Genomic DNA, 13,958 nt, shown 5'->3' with positions numbered 1-13,958 from the left:
TGCTGTGGCTCAAATGGTAGAGTGCTAGCCTTGAGCAAAAGAAGCTCAGGGACAGTGAGGAGGCCCTCAGTTCAAACCCCAGGATTGGCAAAAAGGAAAAAGGGAAAAAAAAATCTCATGACCCCAAAACTAAGTAAGATCACTATACTCGAGTAAACAGGAATATATTGTGCTCCATTAAAAACTATTAGGCCAGCACTGTGTCCACTAGGAGGCAGAAGCGAACAACACAAGAATAGAGAGAAATGGTACTCACCGGCACCTGCGCACGCAATCTGTAACAGAAAAAGAAAACGGAAGTCAGCACATTCATTCAGCCACGGAAAATGCAAATCAGAAATAGAGCAGTTGAGGATTTAATAATGAGGAAGCAAAAAGGCCAGCTGGCCAGGATTAGGGTTTCTTGGGACATGAAATACAGAGTCCAGGGCAAAACATGGGTCAATTACCAAGGACTGACTGGGTTTTAGGAAGGCTATGGGGGCAAATGGCTTACCAGTGCTCTTCCCCAAAGGCACAAGCAGCACTGGAGCATTTCCCAGGCCACTCCCCCCTTCCCGCCCTGCATGATGAACTGAAGCAGAAGGACACAGTTGAGAACTGCAGGGCCAGAAAACACAAAGAAGCCAGAACCAGCATGCATCACCCCCTCCTCCCCAAAGCCACAACCAGGTCCCAACTATGTGTGTGTGCAAGCCAGGTGTGCACTGGGAGAAATCCACAGGCTTGGGGTGTTCATTGTACAACAACTCATCTTTTTCCTCCCATCAGTAGGTGGCAGTAATTTTTTTTAATCACATGCCCAGCAGCTGTGGGAAGAATAAACGTTTGACACAGAAGAGGTAAGGATTTAGCTGACAGTGTAATTGTAATCTTTAGATTAGAGTGGAAAATGCCCTTGGGGATCTTCATTGTGCTCTATAAATTATTTCCTCATACTTTAAAAACCCAAAGGAATTCAAGGTTCCACTGTTTAGTACACACAGGCTGTCAGTGAGCTGGATTTTTTTTTTTTTCTGAGTGTGGTTTTCATGAGGAAGACAACAATGTGGGGAGAGGGTGCTCCAACTTCCCACCACATTTGGAATAAGGTTCCAGCCTCCTAACTAGAGCTCCCATGGCCCCTCTGATCTCGGTATTTCCTCCTCCAAAAGCATTGTGCTGATGCCCTTCCTTCCCATGGCCTGGCCAAAATGCCACCTCTTCAGCAGGTTCTCTCGCCAGCCATCATCATCTCCTCCAACAACACCCAAGTATCACCATCTCCTCTGCTACATAAAAGCAGAGACCGGTCTGGGCCTAGAAATAGTGCCTCAAGTAGGCACTGGGATGCCACCAAATGGAAAGAATGAGCCCAAAGACAGGCAAAGGCTTTCCCAAGGATCCTCACTGTCGAACTTCCCACTCCTGCTACCCTCAAGTGGTCATAATCTCAAGCCTCAATTGCTTCAGCTCATCTTTCAACCTCTAGCCCTCACTCTTTGGCCCAGATGATGCTCACTCAATCCATGTGGTCTATGACAGGTGCCAGGAGAGAACAAAATAAGAGTGCTTGTTGGGTGGACACACAGCACAGGAGAGGCACAGCTCGCCCTACCAGGTATCTCTCCACATAGATATGTCTGTGCTATCTCCTCTACTGGAATCCATTCTCCCACCTAAGTGTCACCTATGAAATTTAGAGACCTAGGTCTTGAGCAGGGTATCAGTGGCTCATGCCTAGCTAGTGAGGAAGCTGAGGCCTGAAGGATGAAGGTAAAACACCAGCCCAGGCAGGAAAGTCCATGAGACTTCATCTTCAAATAACCAGCAAAATGCCAAACTGGAGATAAGGATCAAGTGGTAGAGCACCAGTCAGGAGCAAGAAAGCTGAGCAAGAACCCTAAAGCTCATGTCCTGTTGCCAGGGAAAGAAAAGAAAAGATCCAGATCTTACCTCCATCTGTACACAGACAAGTAAGGGAAAGACATACCTGAAGGTTAATAACTCGGGGTAGAAAGCACTGATGACTGGTCTAACAAGCAATTCCTGAACACATTGCTAACGCGCTATGGTCTGCTATGGTCTCAGGAATGAGAACGGCAGGAGGACCCTACTCCAGGAGCACAGGGGACTGATGATGCCCAGCACCTGGGCGCTAGCCAATCTGTGTATCCTTGTTTTTTAAGTCACGCACTCGATCAACACTGATGGCTGGGGACCACTGTGCGGGCTAGCAGGTCAAAGCCCCCTGAGCTCCAGAGATGAAAGTGCCAGGATCACAGGTTGGAGGAAAAGACCAATTTCTGGGAGATTAAAATTACAACCTTGAGTTGTATCCTTGATGTGTTTAATCAAATGCATGCAGAGCGCTGGCAGCTGGCACTGTTCTCCGTGTTTTCAAATACCAACTCAAGCTATCCAGAGGGGTCATGAATGACAGATAAGCTGCAAAGCCGGGATCTGAACCTGAAGGCTCAGACTGCAGGGTCCCTGCGCTTCACCACGGGCTACGCTGCCTCCTAAGCAGAAAAACCTAGGGCTCAAAGAGAGCCAAAAATTAATTCCCAAATACATGACCAACATATGCTTTTTCTAATGTCCACGTCCAAAACTCCATGACAGACTGATCCTCCCAAGGCCCTCTTGCGCCAAGCAAACATGCCTTCCTGGGTTCTCAACTCCCTGGGCAATATCATGTTTCCTAAATATCATGTCAACACTACCCTCTGAACTTAAGGCACCGAAAAGTCCACACAGTAGCTTTTGATTCCTCACGATCCAAAAGGAATGCATGGGGAAATAACACTACCCTACTACTTTGGTGAACTTCATGGACACTGTCTGTGATGCCTGGAGTTACTGTAGTCCCTCTGTGAGGAGAGAATGCCTACTGCGAGACAGCCAACAGGGAAGAAGAGACCATACCTGGATTCCTGAGGTCCTATCAACCAACATTAGACCCTTCTACCTCCCAACTTCCTGTCTAGGCAGACAAAACACTTCTTAGTATTTAACTGCTGTGTCCAATTTGTCGTTTACCCTTACCAAGAGTACGCTGTTGACACAACAATAACAACACAAGGTAACTAATTTTCACATTAACCCTCACTTTTACTGAGGAAGAGACTGAAAGGCTGGCAACTCCTTGTTCAGGATCACAGAGCTGCTCAGTGACAGACAGAGCCAGGACTCAAGTCCAGAAGCCAGTCTCTCTCACCGACCACTGACTGGCAAGGAAAAGCCACTCATAAATAACCTGTGCAAGACCCCTGACCAGGTGGGCAATCATGTAGTCAATACCACACTCATTGATCCAAACCGAAGTCAAAGTCTAAACTGTGCCTGCAAATATGCTGAGAGGAGACTACCTCCCAGAATTTGTAACCCGTATGGAGAGGAAGCCCTTGGGGGACCCATTCCTAGCACTTGACCTCTAGACAAGGCACAAGAGGAGCCTTAGTTCCTCTTCCTCCTAAAGAGGGACTTCATTGAACCCATTTCATGAACAGCCTTCCTCAGTTGGACTCCACCACTTCCTGGTCCCCAGCAGGGAAACAAGCATTCACTTCACAGGTTCCTGGCTTAGACCAACCAGAATCGCAATCCCTTTTCTACAGATAAGGACCCAAGATCACACAGCTATCAGCTACTTTGCTCCAAGGACAACGGGAGAGATGAAGAGAATGGGAAAGTGATGCTTTAGGCTGGAGATAAGCCCTTCCTTTTCCACTCTCAACCTCCCTCCTGCTGGATATGAAATGAGAAAAAGAGAGCAAAGAGAAATGCTCACATCAGGCTTCAAGATTGGTCTTGTTCTCCTTCTGAATGGAGATTAGACATTCTCCCATCTGACTTGAAAGACCCATCCCTCGCTAGGGCTCAAGGGACACTGAATGTCACAGTCCTGGTTTGGGGGAAAGGGGCAGGGAAACAGGTGTCACAGCAGCACTGTTCACAATAACCAAAAGTTAGGAACGACCCCATGTTAATTAACAGATGAAAGGGTAGACTAACTGTGGCATATCTATACAACCCATATGGCCAAGGGTTATTTGACATTACGAATAAAGCACTGATTCAGCCTACAACAAAGGCAAGTCTCCCAAAGATCATGTTAAATGAAAGAAGCCAGACACAGAAGCCCACACTGTGTGAGTTCATTTACATGAAATGTGCAGAATAGGAAACTCCACAGAAAACAATGCAGATCAGCATGACTAGGGCTAGCAGGAGGGAAAGGATGGCTGGCTACTAATGAATTCAGGGCTTCAGGGTTTCCTGGTTGGTAAATCTCAAGAGTCTGGAAGTAGATAAAGGTAATGGTTGCAATGCACAATAATGTCCTAATGTCACTGAACTGCACACTTCAAAATGGTCCATTTTTATGCTGTGTAGATCCCACAAATTAGCATGAGTGCACTAATAAGCACCCGCCACCTGCCTCTATTGTCTCACCAGTCCTGGAGTCGTGTAAAAACTATCGATCTTACTGGAGGCAGGCAGAAAAAAAAGAGCACATGATCTTGAATCCGATCACCTGAGGACATCACTCAATGCCACCATTTCTGGCTGTGTGTCTTGGGCACATAGCAAGCTTACACTGTTCCTAAGTATCTCAGTCTATAAACAAAACAATAAATCTTGAGGGTGAAATCGAATGATCCATCTTAGCTGCTACTGTGACCATCATTCTTAAATCTTCACAGCAACCCTAGAAGGGATTTTAATCCTCATTTCACAGATAACACCACCAAGACTCAGATCCTACTACCAAAAAAAAAAAAAAAAAAAAGAATGGACAATCTAGAAGTCATACCCTCCTGGGCATTTTTATTGCCAAGTCGTTAAACAGCAGAACTCACATTCAGAGATGGCCACTGAGGCTCAGAAGTAGTAAGCGGATTGTTCTAGTCCCAGAAGCTAGGGAGGAAACACCCAAACCAAGCATCCAAGCCTCTACTAATTACCTCAACAACTCTAACCAACTTTCCCAGCCCTCTCTCTCGGACTACAGACCACAATGGGATACTCATGGTTCACCTCCATCTCACAATTCCTCGAGAACACACACGCACACACACACACACACAGAGAGAGAGACACACACACGGCCCAAGGCTTCTGCTGGTCCCCATAGCTGAAAGGAACAAACACTGAGAAGAAAGAGAGCCTTCAGCCGTGCCCAACACTACCAAGGCTGCTCTGGCTCTGCTCACACTCCCTCCCTCCAAAGGAGCTACCACCTCTTCAGGTTGTGCTGATGAGACAGACAGATGTGGAAACTGGTTCCAGTGGCAAGGATTGTCCTCCAGGCCCTACAGAAGTGTGAACCATGGGTGCTGCTTTTTTGTGCCATCCCAATTCAGCCACAACTACAGCCTTAACTTCACACTCCTGAACTCCCCACTCCTGAACCAAATCCCCTCTCTGCCTGTGTGAACCTCTACAGCCTCAGACTCCTCCCCTCAGACACACATTCTCCACAGTCACCTCAGAGTGTTCCCTTGCCCAGGGTTTCCCTCTTCCTCATTTCTGTGCTGCAGCAAGTCCTCCAAACCTCTGACCCTCAATGACAGGAAGAGCCTCCGTCCTGGGCTTGAGAAAAACCTAGACCTTTCTTGAGAATATAAAACACCAAAGGCCACCGTTTTGTGAAGACTAAAGGTGAGAGGCAAGCCCTGGTCTATCACCCAGGTATCTGGCTGTCTCCTCATATCTTCCTTCCATCTGCAGTAAAAATGAAAGGACCCACACTGCATTACTCTCTAAAGCAGGTAATATGAGTGAGGATCCGAGAAGATGACAGGCCCAACCAGGGTAAATGAGGAAAATTACATGGGGCTGTTTGCAAGGAGGAAGGTGGAGTTAAGGGAAAGGAGTAAGGTATATAAGGAATCATGGGGGAGCTACCACAAGAACCGAGCAGAGAGACAGGCTGAGGGCTGCCTCTCCCCATCTCTTGCTGGGGCGGCCCAACTGGGCTGACCCAATGGAAAGCCAGAAATCAAGGGTACTTCCAGTGTACCACTTAAGGGTCAGATTCCTCCTGCGGGGCTGAGCAGGCTAGAGCCTGATCAGCAAGGATCCACCAGAGCACATGACAAGGCGTGGAGCTCAGGTCACATCAACCAACAAACAACCTGTGAGTCTAGTGGGTGACGGACAATGTGGGCAAGAAGTTCAGGTCATGCCAGGGACCAGTGCCTCACACCTGTAATCCTAGCTACTAAGGAGGCCGAGATCCAAGGATTGAGGTTTGAAGCCAACTCAGGGAGGAAATCCCATGAGACTCTTATGTCCAATTAACCACCAAAAGGCTGGAAATGGAACTGTGGCTCAAGTGATAGAGTGTTATCCTTCAGGAAGAAAGGGGAGAGGGAGGCTAAGGGACAGTACCCAAGACCCCAAGTTCAAGCCCCAGTATCAGCACAAAAAGGGGAGGGGGGGAGATTCAAGTCAGCTTTCCCTGGCCCTAGGGCTCTGGGATTTGAAGGCTATATGGAGCATCCATTTCATCAGATGCCAAATGAAGGAAGGGTATCTGCAATGCAGATCCCACATCTGCATTCTCCTTTGATCCTAACACCCTTGCTCTTGCCTTACAAAACCTCAGCTCACTTGGTGACCTTTGAGTCTCTTCAATCCATTCCTTCATCCTTCCCACCCCACCCCACCCCCGACCCCATGTCTGTTCCTTGGGCCCTGAACTGCATACAGGCTGGGTGTCAAGATACAGAGGCAAGATACAGAAGGCACATAAGAAGGGGCCTGGCTCCGGCTGTTGGCTCAGGCACAAAACAAACATGGAAAGAAAATGACAGAGCCACATAGTCAAGGCAGCCAAGAGCCATGTAAGGAGAGAGCAGCAGGAAATTCTACCTAAAGAGTAACTCTACTTGTTTCAACACTGACCCTTTCCCTCCCAGCCCATCACTGTGCTGAAAGTATTTTAAACCTTACACCAATTCCAGGAGGCAAGGAGCTGTTTACCCCCATTTTGCAGATGTAAATACTGAGTCTAAGAAAAAATAAAGTTCCTGATCTGAGCATCTTACAGCTAGTAAGTCTAAGATCCTAGCCCAGGTCTGCCTGACCCTGAAGCCCTTGACCATAACCTCTCCTAGAAAGCCCTAACTGGCTCACTCCTGGGAAATCTCAACTGAGACCGGGGAATCTAAGGGCAATTCCAAGATTAAAGATGCCAAAAGCCCTGCCTGCCCTGAGCCTTGGGGACATGGTCTACGAACACATTTGAACTGAGTGGATAAAGAAGCTTTTGCACCACTTGCTTGTCAGAAGCGGACTTTGAGGGTAAATTCAAATTTGAGCAAGTGACAAAGCTTCAGGTTTTCCATTATCCACGTTCAGTGTTCAAGGGTGGGAATAAGCGACTGAACAGCACAATGGGTAACAATAGACTCTTTATCCTCCTAAAACCAAGCCCCCACACACCATATGACAAGTTATTTTTACTCACTGACGTAATTAACCAAAATGTGAACTGCTTCAAGCAATGTTTAAAATCAAATACCACGTTATGGGATTTGGAGCATGCACAGATTGTGATTCTGAAAGGCCACCATTCATCCCTGCTCTCTGTTATCTCCCTTTCGAGCATTACCCAATAGCTCCTAAAAACCCAGTCCCTGAAAGGTAAACCATGGATCCAGAAAATGGCACACAGGATGAGTCTTCCCAACAACCCCAGAAAGCAGGCACAAACACCACAGCCAAATTTCCCAGGGGCAGGTGTGGTATTCATTGTGGGGTGGCCTGACTGCCCAGCATCTGGTTCTACCCTAGAACCCAAAAGGCAGGGAATGCAAGGATAGCCAGCTGCATGGTAAGTGGCACTCCGGGCACCAGACAACAGGCAAAGCAAGATTTGGACCAGTTTAGTCTGGCTCTGGTTATGATCCTATCATACAGAAGGACTGAGGAGGGTCAGTTACAATCCACAATTCTATGCCCCAAAATGCCAGGTGAGGCTTCGATGGGAAGACCAGGCACCAACCACCCTGTAAAGGTTCTCAGCAGTTAGTTGGAGTCATGACAAACTCTTCCAAAGACACACAGTGCCGGTGAATCCCTGAAATTCCAGCTACTCAGAAAGTAGCAAGTTTGAAAAGACTGAGACCAGGCCCTAATAGCTCACAAGTATAATCATGACTAATTCAAGAGGCTGAGATCTGAGGATCATAGTTCAAAACCAGCCCAGGCAAGAAAGCCCATGAGACTCCTATCTCCAATTAACCACCAAAAAGCCAGAAGTGGAGCTGTGGCTCAAGTGGTATACTGGGCACTAACCTCAAAAAAAAAAAAAAGCTAAGGAACAGTGACCAGACTGAGTTCAAGCTCCAGTACCAGCAGGGGGGTAGGGTTGGGGGAGACACAAGGAGAGGGACTAGAGGTCTATCTCAAGAAGTAGAGGGCTTGCTTGGTAAGTATGAGGCCTTGGATTCAATCCTTAATATTCATAGACACACAAAGTCACAGAGAAAAAAAAGCAGTCGAAGGCTCCACTATGAGGAACTAGGAGATACAGGACTCAAGGTCACCTTAGAAATCCCAGACAAGAATTTTTGTAGTTTTCATGGGTATTTTTTGCAGAACTATTTTTTCAAAAACAATCTTATAAAGATCTCTATACAAGAATAGAGTTCCATGTTTCATAGTTAGCTATGTATGCTTGAGTATGTGTGCATATATATGTATAAAAGTAGCTTTTTCAAAGTTCAAATGACTTTTTTCTTCTTTTTAATGTAACCAATATGCCACCAAATCAAGAGGCTGATGGTCTCCACTGTATTAAGATTTGAGGTATCAGGAAATGTGTGGGTCAAGTCATAGAGCATCAGCTTTGAGAGAAAAAGACAAGCAAGAGTGAGAGGCCTGGGTTCAAGTCCCAGTAACGGCACACATTTTAAAAAAGAACTCTGTGTTATCAGCTTCTTGAAGGCTAAGGCCAGAAAATCCCAAGTTCAAAGCCACCTTGGCTATGTGTAAGAAAAAATCAGTATATGGTTGCATTATAATTTCAAACTAAAACTTGGTGAAAGTGGACTTTTTTTAAGTGGAACTCATGGTTTGTGGAGTCCCCAGTGGCCTTCCAAGAACATCACTTGAGCCACTCAAGAGAGTTGAGGCAAGCCAACCTGGGCTGCTCTACTCAGTGAGAGCCTGTCCAGACAAATAGAGGCACAAGTTGAAAAAGAGTGATTGATACGCCTATCCTTTCAAAGGAGGCAGAAAGCCCTATCATAGTCAGGCACCAACAGCTAGCAACTATAATCCCAACTACTCAGAGGATCACTAGCAAAAAACAAGGCTGGAAGTATGGCTCAACTGGTACAGCACCACCCAAGCCCAGCAAGCAAAACCCTAAGTTCAAACCCTGATACTGGGGGCTAGGAATATGGCCTAGCGGCAAGAGTGCTTGCCTCATGTACATGAAACCCTGGGTTCAATTCCTCAGCACCACACATACAGAAAATGGCCAGAAGTGGCGCTGTGGCTCAAGTGGCAGAGTGCGAGCCTCAAGCAAAACGAAGCCAGGGACAGTGCTCAGGCCCTGAGTTCAAGCCCCAAGACTGGCAAAAAAAAAAACCTCTGATACTGAGGAGGAGAAGAAAAAGGCATGGGTGACAGGGGGCAAGAGGGTGTCCCATAATAGACCTAGACTATCCCACTAAAGTACAAACATCCAGTCTGCGCGGTAAAGCTCGTCTCCTATCTGCAGAGAGGGTCAGAGCCTCCAAAACCTTTCTCCACATCACATGAGAAGCCTGGGGATGCGAAGCCAGGACTCCATAGTCTGAACTCATTCATAGTGGGTTTTTGTGTTGTTTTATAAAACACTCTCACCCTCTATACAGCCCAGGATGGCCTCAAACTTTCAGTCCCACTGCCTCAGCCTCCTGAGTGCTGGGGATTTATTGGTGTAGACCAAGACACCTTTTTCCCCCCATGGTGTTTCTTTAAATCTTTAAAGAATTGGGCTTTTTTTTTTTTTAATTTTGGGCTTCTCTAAACAAAAACAGCAACAAATACACACACATTCTTCTCTGGCCACAATTAAGCCATTAATAGGATCTGGGTGTCAGCCCCCCTTTTCCACGGAGTAAATGCTTGATGTTCACAGCTACTGGGGCACGGCTGCCCCAACAGTGAGGACAATAGCAGTTGCCAAGCAACACGGCAGCCACATGGCTGCTTTTCTCCCTCAACTGTGAGCGGCTGAGAGGCAGCCCGACTCCTCATGATTAGACCCACACCACTTATGTTCCCACTGCCCCCAAAGGCATCCAAGCGCGTGACTTTTGGTGAAAGTGTACCTTTTGCAAACAACCCACATGAGCTACCATCGTTCACAAGCTATATTGACTTTCAAAGATTCTCTCTTCAGAAGAGATTAGTAGCCATAGGATGTGAATGAAGCACACAAGGTGAGTATAAAATCTACCATGCCGGCAGCGGCTTCTGAAGGCTCTCTTCCCCTCACTCCCTCCCGCCACCGGCCCTACCACCCAGCCAAGTTCAGAGCAGAGTTCCAATTCTTCAACTTAAAGGCTTTCATTTCATACCCTTGAACCTGAACAATAGAAGCACTCTGCACAGCCTACCAGCTCCGCCTTGCACAGCCCATCCCCCCTCCACACGTGGATAAACAGCCAATGGCCACCATCCACCCAGGCCTGAGACACCCAGGTCCAACAAACTCCTGATGGAATCCCCCGCCCTTCCTCCTGCCTGGCTGGGCGTGTCTACCACCTGTGCCTTCCTGCCTCCCCATCCCCCCTTCCTCACAGATGAAGACAAAACATCAGGCTCCAAAAGTTCATCAACTCTGCCTACAACTGACTATAAGACACGAAGGGGAGCTCACAGGCTGTGCTCTGCTCAAAAAGCCCAGGGTAGGTCCCATCAGGGGCCATCACGGGCATCAGCCACATCAACAGACCCAAATGCTTTCTCCACGTTCTCAGAACATCCCTCAAGTCATTCTGTGTCCTCCCAAGCGTTATCTATTAAGCATTAGTCTATTTAACCTCTTCTAGCAACTAACAATAATGGTATCTAGATAAAAACAAGAGCAAGGTGGAAAAGTGGTAAGTACTGAACCTGAGAGATGAGTATTTGGGAGTTCATTGCCTTGCATTTGCTAATGATCACAATTCTTAAGAAAATAGCAAGGCTAGGTGCCAGTGGCTCACACCTGTAACCTTAGCTAGTCAGGAGGCTGAGATCAGAGGATCCAGAGTTCAAAGCCAGCCCAGGCAGGAAAGTCCGTGAGACTCTTATCTCCAATTAACTACCAGAAAACTGGAAGTGGAGCTGAGGCTCAAAGTGGTAGAGTGCTAGCTACCCTTGAGCACAAAAGCTCAGTGCCCAGTACCCAGGCCCTGAGTTCAAACCCCACAACTGACACACACAAAAAGAGGTGGGGGGCAGAGATATGTGGAATGTCAGTTTAACTTCTCACTTTCACTCCAAGCCTAAAACTATTTTTTTAATTTTACTTTACTGTAAATGTGATGTATGGAGGGGTTACATAAGTACATAAGTAAGATATTGCCTACATTTCTTTTTGAACAGTGTTACCCCTCCCTCATTTTCTCCTGCTTTCCCTTCCCCCCAACTCCTCTTCCCCCTAAAAATTTTTTTAACTGTATTTGTTTTTGGTCTTTTCTTTCTTGGTACTGGGAATTGAACCAAGGACGCTGCACTTCCTAGGCAAAGTACTTTGCCACTAAGCTATATTTCAATCCCTTGAAACTATTTTTTAAAAGTATTTTTTAATAGTAGAAGCAGTATTTACCTCGTAGGATTGTTGTGACAAGTATTAAATTATATAATCCATGTGAAATACTCAGTATACAGGAGAATACACTGTAAGTCTGAGCTATTATTATCATTATTACCACTAGAAGTTCTCCCAAGCAGGGATAGAGTGAGAAAGCAAGGAGGAGTGTGGGCTGTCTTTAAGAAAAAATCTCAGCCACACGTGATGGCTCATGGTTTGCAATCCCAGCCCTCAGGAGATAGAGGCAGGAAGATCATGAGTTTGAGGCCAGTCTGGGCAAAAAGTAAAGGCAGGAACAGAAAGCTGTTCTGCCAATGCACAAGACTGGCAAGCAGAAAAGGACAAACTGGCATCTTGGATTCTGTTACAAAAGCAGAAAAACTTGAGCTACAATCCTCAACTTGTCTAAATCCTGTCCTTGCTGCCCGTCTCTCATCCCTCACAACCAGAGATGCACTGAGCTCCCAGGTCACCTCCCTACCTCAGTCCCAGGATCAGCATGCCTTTCTGTAAAGCCACCATTAGTCCCACCTTCCCACACCTACCAACTAAGTCCCCTGAGTTTGATTGAGGGCCTGGAACCTTTAACTCTCTTCCTTATGTGCCATTTTAGTCTCCAAACGACCTCAGAAATGTCAGATGGTAGTGACCTGTCAGTTCTTAAATTCTTCTGTCAACAATTTTCTATTTCAATGAAACCACACATGGCTGAAGTATTCAAATAATCCAGGACACTGCAGCTGATCTCCAGTCAGGATTGAACACTCGCCTCCACGTAGCTATCTCTCAAAACAAGAGTTCAAAGAAAAGCCACACAGTCAGTCATCCTCTCTAAGAGATTGAGCTTTTACCATAAAGTCACCTTGGCAAATCACATCTGGCAGACACATCAAGGCACGAATGCCACAGAGCGGACATTTTTATTTGACATCCAAACTTTTCAAGAAAGAAGGAACTCTGGTGAAATAGCCAAATATTGGGAAGCTGATGCATATGAGATGACACACAGACAAACAGATTCAGAGTAGGAGACAACAGGTAATTCTTCAACATCCCATTCAGCCCAATGAACACCCAGAAATCAGTAGGTTGGTCAACTCCTGTAAAAGGTCAGACAGTTCAAAATCCAGGCTTTTCAGGCTGCCTGATTCTGCTGGCTGTTGTTTATTGTGATGCCAGCCACTCCCCCAATAATGATCAGGGATGAATTCCAATAAAACTTTATTAGTAAGTGTTAAACTTATATTTCATATAATTTCCACATGTCATGGGTTATTATTCTTTGATTTGCTTTTCCAAGTATTTAAAACCACTCTTAGCTCACAGGCCATCCCAAAGCTAACAACAGCTGGATTTGGCATCCAGGCTGTTATGTGCTGACCTACCCTAAGTCACATACTTACCCCTGCACAAAACCCACAAATACAGGCCTTCAGTAACTCAGTGTTAGGGCCCAGTGGTCAGGTCGGGCTCTATGCCCTGGTTCTGATGATTACTAGCTACCACATTGAGCTAAATCTCAATCTTCTCTTCTGAAAAATAAGGATTTTGACCAGACCCTCCCCTCAAACGCTCGGGAAAACTAAATGAAATGCTATCAGGCCCAAGGCAAATGTTCAAGAGAGGATAACTCTATTATTACTATTGCCACTGTTTCTTTGCTTTGGGCTAGATCTCAGTCAGCTCAATTTAAGGAGGCACACAGGATCTCTCAAGACTGGTCTGAATTTCCAACTGGTAATCTTTGGGTGGTAAAACACGGGAAGGCACACAAAGTCTTTGCTAATGAATACAGGGTATTAGGGAGATAAAGTAATTTGAAATGTGAGTCTGCTGTCAACAGAGGATGGTGCCTGAACATCAATTGGGAGGGTCACAGAGCTGCCTCTCAGACTGGCTCCCAAGGACCCCTGCACACAAGCAGCTTGACCTCCTTCTATTAGCACAAAACACCAGCCATGTTATTTTACCATGTGTTCACTTCCACCCTGCTAAGGCTTAGAAGCCCACATACAACATCCACAGTGGCCTCACGTATCATCTACTCTGATGCATGACCCCTCAGCACTGGCTGCTCCCAGGGCTGGGACAGAACTGGCCTGGCCTTTGAGGGCTAAAGATGAGCAGGTGTAGGTGAACTTCAGGGCCTGAGGGCAAGCAGTGGGGATGCTGT

This window comes from Perognathus longimembris, chromosome 13, assembly GCF_023159225.1.
Source record: "Perognathus longimembris pacificus isolate PPM17 chromosome 13, ASM2315922v1, whole genome shotgun sequence".
Lineage (NCBI taxonomy): Eukaryota > Metazoa > Chordata > Mammalia > Rodentia > Heteromyidae > Perognathus > Perognathus longimembris.
The sequence above is the reverse complement of the archived record's forward strand: the minus strand, read 5'-3'. Positions refer to the sequence as shown.